Below are 15,207 nucleotides of genomic sequence, written 5' to 3'. Positions count from 1 at the left end.
ATCTGAAGGAAAACACGGAATACAATGGACAGCTCAAGATCAATTAGACGATTTGGACTTCGCAGATGATCTAGCCCTCCTATCCCATACACACGAACAGATGCAGACAAAGACAGTCAGTGTAGCAGCAGTCTCTGCATCAGTAGGCCTCAGCATACACAAAGGGAAAACCAAGGTCATCAAAGTCAAAGCGGAGAACAGCAATCCAATCACTCTTGATGGAGAAACTCTGGAATACGTGGAATCCTTCACATACCTGGGAAACATCATCGATGAACAAGGAGGTTCAGATGCAGACGTAAAGTCGAGGATCGGCAAAGCAAGGGTCGCATTCCTACAATTGAAGAACATATGGAACTCAAAACAACTTTCAACCAATATCAAAGTGAGAATCATCAATACGAATGTCAAGGCAGTTCTACTGTACGGAGCTGAAACTTGGAGAACTACAACAACCACCATCAAGAAGGTGCAAGTATTTATAAATAGTTGTCTAAGCAAGATACTCAACATCCATTGGCCGGATACCATCAACAACAGCCTACTGTGGGAGAGAACAAATCAGCTTCCAGCTGAAGAAGAAATTAGGAAAAGACGATGGAAATGGATAGGACATACATTACGCAAATCGTCAAACTGCATCACGAGACAAGCCCTAACTTGGAATGCTGAAGGGAAGCGGAAAAGAGGAAGGCCAAAGAACACATTGCGTCGGATAATAGAAGCAGATATGAAAAGGATGAATTACAACTGGACGGAGCTAGAAAGGATTGCCCAGGACAGGGTTGGATGGAGAATGCTGGTGAGCGGCCTATGCTCCTTCACGAGGAGTAACAGGAGTAAGTAAGTAAGTAAGTAAGGTAGTAGCTGTTTGCAATTTCCTATTGTTGAAATTAAGAACTGTGAACAAACAGTCTATTTTGGTGAATTGTGAATTGTTTTAATATAGCCTTTGTGAAAAGTTCTAATGTATACATAAAACTCTCGCTGTGGTTTCTATTGCTGGTTACGATCCATGTATAGTATCTATATCGCAAAAATACGCTTAAACATAAAGTAACAAAGACTGTTCAGTTACAGTCATGAATTTCACCAACGAGAAATTACAAACTGCTACTAGGTATTTCGAATATTTAACATATAGTTACTATCAGTGAGCGGTTGTGAAGATTGTTAAGCTTTTGATTGAGATCATGAATCGATAAATGTTATACCGCCGTTGAAGAACTGAAAGCACTGGGCGGCTTTTTATCCTAGTATGGGACCTCTCAACAGTGGATGCCGACCCAGTGGTCTAGGTGTTAAGCGTTCGCGCGCGCGAACGAAAGTCCTGGGTTCGAACCCCGCGTGCGGGATCGTGGGTGTGCACTACTAAGGAGTCCCATATAGTTACTCATCATTTTGTAAACGAATGTACATTACAATCATTAGTGACTATATAGTGCAATAATATAGCTTAGTTTCGTATTTCTAACTCATTTCTATACCATGATATGCAATATTTAGCACCCCTTGTTTAATTCTAGATAGGCAACACTTACTAGATCGTGCTAATACACTTGTATGAAAGAAGACATTAAAAATTTATATCCTATGGACAACATAATATTATTCTGTCCTCAAGTGAGGTTTTTGATAACTGATGTGTTGTAAATTTTTTTATTAGTTTAGTATAAACAGTTTTATGGAATGAATTTTATGTTTACAGAATTATCAATGAAATTCTTTAATACATACATGAACGAGGATACAAGTAATTAGTAATGTACATGATATACGCAAACATCTGGAACTCAACACAACTGTCAAACAACACCAAGGTCAGAATTTTCAATACAAATTTCAAGACAGTCCTACTATATGGGGCGGAAACCTGGAGGACTACGAAAGCCATCATCCAGAAAATACAGGTGTTTACTAACAGTTGTCTACGCAAAATACTTCTGATCCATTGGCCGGACACTATTAGCAACAACCTACTGCCGGAGAGAACAAACTAGATCCCAGTGGAGGAAGAAATCAGGAAGAAGTGCTGGAAGTGGATAGGACACACATTGAGGAAAGCACCCAACTGAGTCACAAGGCGAGCCCTCACATGAGATCCTCAAGGCCAAAGGAAAAGAGGAAGACCAAAGAACACATTACGTCGAGAAATGGAGACAGAAATGAGAAAAATGAACAAAAGTTGGACAGAACTGGAAAGGAAGGCCGAGGATAGAATGGGTTGGAGAATGCTGGTCGGCGGCCTATGCTCCATTGGGAGTAACAGGCGTAAGTAAGTAAGTAAGTGATATACACATTCATTGAATACAATTATTATACTATTCTTAAGTTAATTAGTAAACAAAAAAAAAGAATATTGGAATGAATAAATAAAATTAGTTAAGTGAACAATAAACATATTGGTATGAATTGATTGGAATGTTTATTAATGAGATGTATACGTATATAATAATTGTATTTGTACTATGATGATTGAATTACCTGCATATTCTTCAATGTGTGAAATCTTTCTATTTATAATTTTGAGTTCAAGCTTAATTGATTTCTCATCCTTACTTAGTACTCTATTTCTAATCTAGGCGTTACTTTCTGGGTGGATTTAAAATAAATGAGCGATATTTCAAAGGCACTTACGATCGAATATTTGTAGACTATCCTAATGCCCATGTTTCTCATCCGTAAATTTCAGTGGCGAGAACTGATGCACAGCAAACTCTTGCTTTGGTTGACACACGGATCATATATGACATTGAGTCATATTTTGTATTATTATCACCGATAAGTTTAACTAACTATTTAAATGGGAACTTTTTTGACAAGCATTTGCTGCTGTGTTTTTCGAATTGATATATTGGAAAATTTCTTATTCCTAGTGAAGTAGAAGAGTCAATTAGTCATCTAAACGTAAGATCAGGCATATATATGCATCGGCTCAAGTCGCTAGTAGTGTAATGAATTATTCATAAATTGACATTCAAATAAGAAACTTGATCGTTAATAATAAATTTTATGATATTAGTGAACGTCCAGTCCATATTCACCACTGTTTTTCTAACGAAAATTATATACACTGAGCTTAATGAGCATTGTATGGAATTCCTATCTTCAAATTAAGAGAGGCAGTCTTTCTGGTGAACAGGAAATGTACATTTTTGGTTCAGTTTTCAGTTTTACAGATAGTTGGATTAAGTTGAAATAAAATACATAATAATAGTTACACGTTAGTCATGTGTGACTGATGAATGGAAAGACAAGGTTGTGTTGACATACATCACAGCTTCTATGTGACTTACAACTGTCTTACTCAGAAGTACTCACACCACTCAAAATGAAAATATGAACCATTGTACGCTGATTTACTTGTTCAGGAGTATTGTACTTTTAAGTATGATAATTGGCGTGGTGTCGAGTGAGCACTGCGTATTAGTCTTAAGGTCGTACTACGATGACATACAGTGTTCTCTGGTTTTCATATGTTCTTCATCTTATATCAACCTCATGCTGAGCAAAATCCCAAAAAATTGTTTCATTTAAAAAGATAATTGGAGAATATTAAAAGTAATCAAAGAAGAATAAGTTTGATAAAGAAGAGAACTACAGGTTGTTTAATTGGCTAGTTTAAATAGAATGTACAAAGTAGACCACCGGAACTTATAACCGAATAATCACTGAACAGTGACCAAACACAGATTTAATTCCCATAAAAGGCATCGATTCTGTCGAGATTGTATGTATGCTTTACTGATGAGTGACAAGTAGCCCGAAACCTAGGTTTAGTGTTTCCTGTTGACTACCATCAACCACTTAATACCATTTTAATTATTTAACCTTTTTATTGCCTAAACTTCTTTACACTGTAAATAGAAAGCTAACTCTATATCAGTACGTAAAACAACTGAAATCACTTTTGATATGATAATATTAATCGTGATCTATTGATTATTTTACTCAGTAATATTATAGACATTGTGAATATGAATAAACCTCATTATTAATTTTGACTAGAATAACTTCTACATTAAAGATCCGAAATTAGACGAAATATATATTTAATAAGTTTCTATAGTTGAGATCATGAGTCAATTGAAGCTAAACCACCATGGAAAACCTGGAAGCACTGGACGGTTATTTCGTCCTATTGTGGGACTCCTCAACAGTGCAGATCCACGACCCCGCCTCACGGGATTTGAACACACGACCTATCTAGCTTCAATTGACTTATGATCTCAACTACAGAAATTACTACAATCTTCACAAAACCCCTTCTGATAATATTCAATAAGCTAAAAACAATAATGTACTCATAAAGTCGAGTAATCGTTATTTATGATAATTTTACTTGTGAGATGTAACTGTAAAAAATTCTAGTATCAAGTTAACAACACCATAAGAATAAAAATAAAGGATTACCAACAACACTAAGTAATATTTCCTATGTAAGTCGAAAAGAATGATACCGTTGGAAAAGGTGAAGAAATACGAATTATCGGTATTGTGATTGCTACACACACTCAAGCATATTTGTGAAATTATAAGTATGCTCAATTAATGATATTTCACAAATGAAACAAACAACCTGTTCATTGTTATGTGCATTTCAATAGATTTTCAACCCTATATTAATTAATTGATGATTAAAGATAACCTTAAATCCAATGACTTTTTACAAAGTACTTAATTGAATTGATTTGCTATTTTTAAGTGAAAAACCCCAACACAGTATCCAAGTCTAATCATGCATTGTTTATCAACTGAAATCATTAATCATAATAAAGTTATGATCACTAAGCTGAACTGTCTAGTTATAAGTTGTTTATTGTTATTTTGAACGATATCATAAACAGGTATTAGAAAAAGAAGTGAACTAATAGATCGGGATCGTGGATGTGCACAACAAGACGAAACGGCCGTCTAGTGCTTCCAGGTTTTCCGTAGTGATCTAGCTTCAATTGAATCATGGTCTCAACTATTAAAATTAATAGAATTTTACCATAATTATAAAGAAATACATTCTCATTCTGAGCTATCCATATTCTATATTATCTTTATGTATCCATTTTTTAGTAGTTTAACAAACCATTAATTTTATAATGTATATACTATTTAATCTACAGTGATTGAATTACAAAATTTATGGAGGATATTTATTATTTCTGTAATGTAAATCACACAGAAGAGTCCATGTATGCCTAATATCGAAGAAGGTTTTCCGTCTGACTTATTACATAAAGAGATTGCATGCTCTTAGGATTTCTCGTCATTTACTCTTACAATTTGTCAATTCTTGCATATTACCTATTATTCTTTACTGTTTTCCATTATTATTTCCCGGGCTTTTGAGAAAAGACTTTGCTGTACTGCGGGGAGCGCTAAAGGCAGTTAGCAAGATGTGTGGTGAATCTTTCGAGGTCACAATTAATATGGTTGTGGATAGATATCTAAAGTCATGCAAATTCCTGGCAGATGTTATTTTATCAGATACTAACCATCCCCTTCACTCTTATCTTTCTCCTTCTATAGTTTCTGGTAGAACGAGACGTAATTACATTAAAATCCATGCACGCAGGTAAAAGTATAAAAGTTCTATAATACCTTACCTAGCAAATATATTCTGTGACGAACAGGTTGTTAGAGTTAACCTAATCAATAACCTGCATTATTAACATGTCTCTAATTTGAAAAGTTGTACAGTTTTTCAGATTTTTTTTAAACCTTTTTCCCGCTTTTTTTGTCTTTGTTTCTGATCTACTTTTTGTGTAAGAAACTTGTTGAAATACCCTGTGCTGAGAGTTCTATATTTTACCAAAATGTAATATTGAATAAAGCCATTAATAATAATAATAATATAACTGACCTACTCTTAATAAATTTACAAATAACTACATTAATCGAAAAGAAATAACTTGATAGAAATGTGTAATTATAGCACATTGAGCACGTACCTCATCTAACCGAGAAGATTACATTTTTGAAGTTATACATAAACAGAATATATATATATATATATATATATATACTTGTGTATACATGTGTATACATATATATACTCACTAAAGAAAATAACAAACGGACAAACAAACAAACAAACATTTATGTACACACACACATACACACATAGAAACAAACAAACAAATTGTACCACTGAATCAAGTTAACTATAAAAGAATAAAAATAGACAGTTTATTTATTCATTTATTCTTTTGTAGAAGCATGTCAAATAAAATAAATCGATTACACACTTATCATAATAACACAATTCTTTTGTTTCTATTCTCTGAAATGATAAACAATTCAATTGATTGTTTCTCTATTTTATAGCTAAAGTAATACGGTTATGTTCTTATTATTATGATGATGATGATTAGTAATAGTAATTTAACTGCTGGTCAATGTGTATATAGGTGTGTTTTTGAATAAATCATGAAATCATGAATTAACAAACAATGATGAACAAATTTAGTACCATCATCATCATCATCATCATCATCACCAACATATCGATTTATCATTATTATTATTATTATTAGTTTGAAACTTAGTATCTATTTAAACAAATCATTATGATAATAGTCTGGAATAATTTGGATAATATATTTCTATTGAATATGAGAATGATAAGGACGAGCTGGGCATGATATTTCATATTCATTATTCTGTAGAGATAATTGTTCATATGAAGCATAATATTATTATTGGTAAATGTCAAATCCTCCTCTTTCTCATATACATTCTCTCATTGTCGGTATTTGGTATGATGGTAATTTGGACAAAGTTATTATTGTCTATCTAGTTGCTTTTATTCTACTATTTAGTATTTTCACTTTGTCCCATTATAATTCTGTTTATTACTGGAGGGGTCTGGTGGTAGTGATCATGTTAATGATGATGTGGTAGTGGAGTTGTTGAAAGCAATCATGTTGATTGCGGTGATAAGGTTCTACTTATATCACTACTAATCATTTACTTTTATTTTCCAAAAAGTATAACAATGGTGATGTATAATAATAATAATAATTCTAATGAATATATTTCTGACAATAGCGCACGTGTATTAGTAATGATTATACAATAAGTGTTAAGACGGATAAATTGAAACTACAATAGTAATAATAATAACCAATTTGTAAGTGTATGGATATTTCAGATGACACATATTAAATACCGAAATTGATTATTTTCTGTTGGTATACCGGTTGCACAAGTCAGTGGTTACCTAAACTCATTAGTTCAGTAAACCAAGAGTCGCTTGTTTTAAATCAAAGTTAGTTCGAGTCCCGGTGTGGATATCAACCCAATCGGATACAGATACATCCGCTTGATGATCCTTAAATAAGTCGAAACGCATATTCTATGTTCCATTACTAACCAACATTCCAAATTTAATCATTATTAATAATGTTTATTAGGCCTAGAAGATTTCTTTGCTATGATGGAAAGAAAAGTCAAAATCCGACTGGTTTACTCATTGTCAGTTTTGTTCAACATTACTTCCGTTTTGATTCAATGTGATGATTATTCAGTGTAGTATTCGGTTTTGTTTTCTCGCATGATATTTTATTCTGTAGAATATACGATATTCTTGTATTCAATTGACATGAACTATGCTTAGTATGTGATTTATTATATATGTGATTTCATTCTAATTATTAATCAAAATGAGTGTACAATCAATATATAAATGAGTGTGCTTTCGACTAGGTCATCATCATCGTCGTGTTTTGGGTGTTAATAAATCTTCACTTATACCAGTCTTTGTGTTCTTAATTTCGCGTCGTGTGAATAGCAGATAAGCGTTTCCAACACAACATATATAAAAAGTAGCATTCAAACAACAAGACAATTCAGCATTCAACTAATAAGTCATAACAATTATTAATTACATATTTACGAATTTGTGATCATACCAAGAGTGTGTACACACGTGTACTGTTATTCTTAAACACAAACGAACACTTATGAATATATAGATATACGAATTATTATTATTATTATTATTATTATTATTATTATTATTGTAGTTAAGAGACCAAAACACATTGAATAGAACACACTTTAAACCACTTAGAAAACATAAATGAGTTTATATTTTTCAGTCACTATATATATTTCTTCTTCTATAAATGATTATTCATTTCATCAATCAAACTATAACTAATATGATAATAATACTGATAGAATATAAATTGAATAAATAGTATCTTTTATTGATTTAAATCAATTAATTCTTTCTCATTTATTGTTATTATTTCTTTTGAAGTATTTCAGAAGTATTCAAGGTTCATATAAATTATATTCTCTAAGTAGTTTTAATAGATTCATATATGAAAATCAAGTAAACAGATGTTGTTGATGATAATAGTGCTATGTTGATGATATTGTTATTAGTGTACATTTATAATAGAGATTATTCAGTATTCTATATGAACTCACTAAGTTATACAAAATAAGAGAAATTATCTAATAGATTTTCATATGATTTTCCTACTATCTATTAAATAATTAGTTAATTTGACTAGGAATATATATATATATATCTTAAGAGCCTTCTATGAAAATTCATGCATCCTTAGGAAACTTTTTACTTAAGCTAACTATATTCAATGATGTCTAACAGTTATTATTTATTTTATTTATCTGAACACATAAATATTAGTAGCAAGGGGCACTGAATACAAATGCGCCACACAAGTCACTTGATTTGTGTGGCCTGCGATACTGTTCGGGTGCCCAGATCGAAGTAGGTGGTTTTCTTACAGGGCCACACCCGGAGCCTTCTACCTAAAGGTCTGATCCATAAGACAGTGGAGCAACGTTAGGAGATGCAGTCTCATAGTAGTCGGTGACCAACAATTGGTTCATACGCCATTTGTTCCTTCAGGATACTACAGCCCATATGCATCATTGGTTTGGAATCAGGGTTTTTCAACTCCCCTAGGTGGATACTCCATATCCACCAACCCAGTTAAGGAGCCGGACACTCGCTTTTCGTCCTCTCAATTTCGTAAGCAACAGTAATGCCGCAAGAAAACAGTGAGTTGGACTTCCCTAGCAGTGGTTGTATACACGTGGCCATATGAGAGCATTTTGCGAGTGTGAGTGGACTCTCCCCACCCTCGGCCGTACCAGAGAATTTGGAGGCCCTATATCAATAAAGACTTTGAAATAATAAAAAAGATTTATATCTCAGTTGGATAAATTAGGGTTTATTGACTTTTCTAAGCTACACAGTTTAATTGAAGAGCTTACATCAACATTCTGAACGATATTATAAGTCCTTACTTTATATCGATGTATGCTACCATAAAATCTGATCAATTTTTCCAAATACACATATGAAATATCGGACAAGTTCGGGTTTAGAATAAGTTAGGGATTTTAAAACCATTGTTTAGTTTCGGTTTTACTTATGCTAATTTTAATGCTACACCTAGTTTAACCTAATTGAGTCTAGGTATTCATTTTACCTTAAAAGGGTTAGTATATATATATAATAAAATTATAAATTCCCTTAATTGAAGTGTAAACTTATCTAGGTTAAACTAGGCGTATCTTTGTTTATTGTCTACAGATCAGTAGTTTTAATAATAGCAGATAAGAATAATTACTTTGTGAATATGACCTAACAAATATTGATTAGCAAGTAGTATAGTTTGGTAATTTTCACTATTTTATTTGTTTTACAAAATACATTTTAAAACTAATAATATGGTAAAAAGAAAAGAACAAAACAAACAAACTTAATTTGTAGAAGTATAAAGAACGCACACCCTAATTTATTACAACCTTAACATTTAACATTCATTGGAAAAATGTTTTCTTTTTTTGGGTTACTTAAATGACAAGGGCTAAAAGATAACTTAATATCCAGTGCTTTATAATTGATTCCAAGTAATGTATTGATGAATCAATGCAATGTATAGTATTTAGAATTTTACTGCTATATTCGTTGTAGATTGATCCGGGAAATATTGAACAGTTGTTTTGTTTCAGTATGGAACTCGTCAGTAATGATCATGCACAACTTTATAATGCGGTGAATCTAGGACCCTCAAGTTTTATGGTGAATACGGAATCATTAGAACTATTTGGTTGACACTCAATGGAACAATTCCAACTGTATCCATACTAGAAGGAAAGAGCCGTTCAGTGCATCTAGGATTTCTATGGTGATCTAATTAAGATCAGTTTGTGATTTAAAACCTATAAAATATGTTTTTCTATAGCGGAATTTTTCCACTTATATGAACAGTGGTAAACCGTGAATAATACTTTGAATCACTTCAACATTTTTAGGTCGTTCGATTCTGTGAATATTTATTTAAAAGTATCCAACATTCTTTTGAACAATGCGAAACTGATGATGTAATGTTGATCATCCTTTCTTCAATGATTGATAAAAGTAAGACATCTAGCATTTCAGAGCAACTTTCTGTTGATTTAGTGTATCAGTCCTGCATATGTGAGTGCAATTTTCACTGAGGACTTCATTTTAGTCATTTAAGGCTATCTGCATATATCTTCTATGAACATACTATTGTAGGCGATCCTAACTTGCAAATGAAAAAAAGTAAATTGAGTGAAAGTTGGAGCTGGAGCTGAAATCCTCAGTGATAATTATGTTATTGTATGCTTCACTCAATTACTAAATGAACAGAGATATACCATGAAATGCTTAAGATCTTACACACATTAAACATTGAGCATCAGATGCGCTACAAATTCGTGGTTACGTATCTTATCTCCTAATGACTAGCTACTACTACGATTACTAATACTACTTATGATAACAAGAATTTCATAATAAATGAATCAAAATTAAGAAATATCGAAAGTGGAACAATGACCTGGTGGTTAAAACATTCAACAATTAATCTTTTCACTGTATGTTAAAATCCCTTTCTCTGTTGGTTAACTTTTAGTCAGCCTAGAAATATTAGAAAAACATGACACTTAAACATTTTCACACTATTTGGAATCTATTCAAATGTTTGTCGAATCAGTAAGTAACTAGATAAATGATTTGTTCTGTACTAATTATTTATAGGACTGTAAGACAATATGTCAGTCAGTCAGCTACAACGTAGGACCAGGCACATACATGCATCGGTCCAAGTTGCTATACATCATTTCTGAAGTTCGGATAGCTTTCTGTAAAATTCATCTTTCACTTCATCTGAGCTGCAGTCGGTGGGAGCGTAGGCAGAAACGACAAAAAGGCAACGACGTGTGTCCCTATCCTTCCGAGTTCTTACGGAGCCGTTTAGCCGAACAGCACATAAACGACTGTTAACGGGGATCCACTCTAACAGTGCTTGTTCCGCCCTCATACTTAGTGCTATCCCTACTCCTGCCAGTCCACGAGAGCTGGCCATCGCGTCACCAGATACACGGAGGGTGTATCTCGTTGGCTCTCCTTGTTGCCGAGATGAGGTCAAGTGAATGACCACACTGGGATCCTGTATGCGTGTTTCAGAGACACAGCATACATCAATGGTACGAGATTCTAGGGTTCTAGCCAAGAAAGCCTGTTGACCGATTTGACATAGGGTGCGTACGTTGAAGGCTCCAATGTGTGGTTTGGAGCGAGGTTTCAGTAGACCTGGGACAGTGTTTTGAGCACTAGAATCATTGGCTGTGGTGACACTTGAGGGGGAAGCCGAAAAAGGAAGTTTAGAGGTGAAAGTCGATGTAGGAGGAATAATGGGAAGTAAAGACGGAGGTTGATTATGAATACAGTGGTCTTGAGTGCTGTTAGAGGTATGAGGGCGGTTATCACTTCCCAGTTGCCTACACCGTGGAAGGGTTCTTCTGGAGGTACCTGGAAAGGAAATTGGATTAGAGGTGGTCTTAGTGACCTGGGAGCGTGACCGTAGTGCCCAAGAGACAACTGCTTGAGGTCGGTCACACACGACCTTTTAATGGGTAATTTTTGTGTTAGCTCCGTACTTGTTGAGACCTTACCGTCGGAGACGGATATCCGTGTGATAAGGCGAGGAGTGCGTTTCTAGGGTCGACCTTTTCTGACCCCACCCCTCCTTGTGGGAAGAAAGCATCACTGTCATGCTGGTTGTCTGAAGGAAACACCTTACTGCTGTCACACCCTTGTACAGTCGGCAGTAAGACTTCGCCTTCGGACCTTGGGTTTGTTGCTTTTAGTCTCACCGCTCTTCAACTGACCTGTCTGACATGGTAGGACCTTGGGGAACGGTTGTTTCAGCCAGTATAGCTCGGTTGCTTCATCATGATAGGCAAGCCCGACCAACGCGTCAAGGTAGCAACAACTCTCGGCAAGACAATATGTTATTAAATAAGAAGGTATTCCATGTTGGATAATGTTATTTTTAAATATATGTATTTGTACGGTCAAATATTCAATAACGATATTGGCATTACAAAACTAACTGATGTAGATCGATCCACTAACTATTTGTTCATGTTTCTCTTATTATAAGCTTTATTTTGACCAATAGATTATTATGATACGATCTACGGTTCTTGCGTTATACCCAGTCTATTAATTACAGTCTCCCACATTCACAGCCACATTTGGCAAGATCTTGTACAAATGTTATTTTCTATTTTATAGTGTGATGTGGTCTGTTTGATTTGTATATAAACCCAGTATGTTTGAAACACATGATTCATATCATGGTGGCTGAGATTGGTGTTCTGGACTCAACAGGCAGGGCTAGGCAGGAAGAAGGACCAATAAGGACTCTAGACAGCTCGTATGGGTTAACTCGCCATTGATCCGGTCGATAAGCCCCTGTTCTTTAATTGGCGGTGTCATTACGTTGTATATTAATAGGGCACACGACCACAAGTCATAACACACATTTAGATTGTGAAATGACAATAAAATCTAAGACACAAATTTTATGCACATACTAAAACTTTTGATAAAAATTATAAACAGGAACAGTCAGATTAGACAGTAAGCATAACAATAGCGATTGATTAATTACAGTCCTATATTTCAGTAAGCGAAAACTACAAACCATTACTAATAAATTTATATCCGTTGAACAGGCTAGTGGCTAAATAAACTCAGTAGCATAGTGGACAATATATCTGGATCGGAAGAGAAAGGTACAGGGTTTGAGTTTCAATACGAAAGTCGACACTAAAAGATGCAAGTGAGTCCGACTAACTTACTTAGGCCTATTACCCCTCATGGAGGAGCATGGGCCGCTCAACAGCTGACTAATGAGTTTCAAATGAAACGAAATGGATATATTGAATTTTACTGATAACCATCAAATAAATATAACGAACTTCAATATTATTATTACCAAAATAACTGACTAATCGTTATTAAGAATAATCATTCTAGATAGATTTCCTAACATTTGATTTAGTCACTGTTCTTGATTATGTATGCTTATCTATACTGTTTTCATTATTCAATAAGTATACAATACCCGTAACCTATTTTTATTCATTTATTAGATAAGTGTTACACAGGATTGTTATGTTCACTTCAGATCAATTATTCATAGTTATCTACATCGGTCTGCTATGAACGAACCAGTGTAGAGCGTATCAACTTGGTGGATGACAAATGCTAGAATAATGAAGGTTAAATCTTAAAATGAAATTTTCAGTGAAAATTGCACTCTCATATCCAGTACTCATTCACTTACTGAATAGTAAAGTGCACATAGTGCTATACTTGTGGCCTGAGTGCCCTGTTAATGGATAAGTTATGATACCGCCAATTAGGGAGCAGTGAATTATCGACCGAACCAGTGACGCACAAAACACGTGCGGGCAGCCTAGAGTCCTGATTGGTCCTGCTTTCTGCTTAGCCCAGCTAGTTGAGTCCAGAACGCAAGTCTCAGCCTCCGTGATATGAATCATGTATTTCAAACATACTGGGTTTATATACAAATCAAACAGACCACATCACACTATAAAATAGAAAATAACATTTGTACAATATTTGGCCAAAAGTGACTGTGAATGAGGGAGGTAGTGATTAACAGACAGGGAATAATTCAAGAATGGTAAATCGTATAATAAATAGTTCATAGGTCAAAATAAAACTCATAATAACAGAGACATGAATATGAACAGTTTATTTACGTAACAATTAAACGATAAAAATATACTCATAGTATTGTTCCATAAATGGATCCCAAAAATTACCATTCATTATTCAGATCGGGGTATAACACCTAGATTGTGAATACTGTACTGAACACTAAAAGCCAAACCTTTAATGTCACATAAATTTTGGTTTTCTAAACGACATAGACTATTATTTATTATTCTTATTAAAAAGAAAGAACTTCATAACAAAATTGTTCTATATGCTTGCTAAGATAATTAGGAAAGTAATTCCATGAAAATCATGTTCAAACTAGCATTATTATGATTATTATATTCATAACAATTAATATTTGATTTAGTATTAGTTGTCAAAGTTTATTCGATTCTAATATCAGAACAGAGAAAACAATAACTTAGAGAACTATATCCTGACTATTTTATTATTATAAGAAAACGAGTTCAAACTAGAACAAATAATTAGTATACGTTGAATAAGTCAATTGAATGAATCATGTATATTCAGCTTAATAATAAAACAGATATTATAGTTTTTATAAATGTAAATGTATAAATAACATATGAAATCAATCAGTTATAATCCTTATCGGTATGGGGTTGTGGAGATTAGTAAGTATTTGATTGAGATCGTGAACTGATTGATGTTAGACCACCATTAAAAACCTGGAAGCACTGAAAGACCGTTTCATTCTATTGTTGGACTCTTCAGCAGTGCGCATCCGCGATCCAACCTCGTGGGATTCAAACATAGGGCCTGGGGTCCCGCGCGCGAACACTTAACCTCTAGACCACTGAGCTGATCGGCATCCAAAGGTATTAATGTCTAACTTCAACCAATCCACGAAATCGCTCGACCATCTTTCATTGTACTGAGGTAGATACCTCTCTCTATCCGACACGGATTAGCTTTACTGATCTCGACTTCTCACTAGAACTCCGAGAATTCTCTGACGAACCTAGTCACTAGTGAGCACGAATCCAGCAAGAGGGACCATGGAAGTGCATTGCTGAGGAGTCCAACAATAGGACGAAACGGCCGTCCAGTGCTGGTCTAACATCAATCGGTTCACGATCTCAATCAAAAAAATTATAATCCTTGTAAAACTTGGTAAGTATGTGTATTTGTTCGAATTG

General features: G+C 34.2%; 1 protein-coding gene across 1 annotated transcript in view; it reads right to left on the bottom strand.

Annotated features, from left to right (window-relative positions):
• The window catches only part of TEKT3_2 (Tektin-3), a 58,175-nt gene that overhangs the window by 3,559 nt on the left and 39,409 nt on the right, over positions 1–15,207 (bottom strand). The window lies entirely within an intron of this gene.

The sequence above is a fragment of the Schistosoma haematobium genome, chromosome 6 (genome assembly GCF_000699445.3).
Source record: "Schistosoma haematobium chromosome 6, whole genome shotgun sequence".
Classification (NCBI taxonomy): Eukaryota; Metazoa; Platyhelminthes; class Trematoda; order Strigeidida; family Schistosomatidae; genus Schistosoma; species Schistosoma haematobium.
The sequence above is the reverse complement of the archived record's forward strand: the minus strand, read 5'-3'. Positions and strand labels throughout refer to the sequence as shown.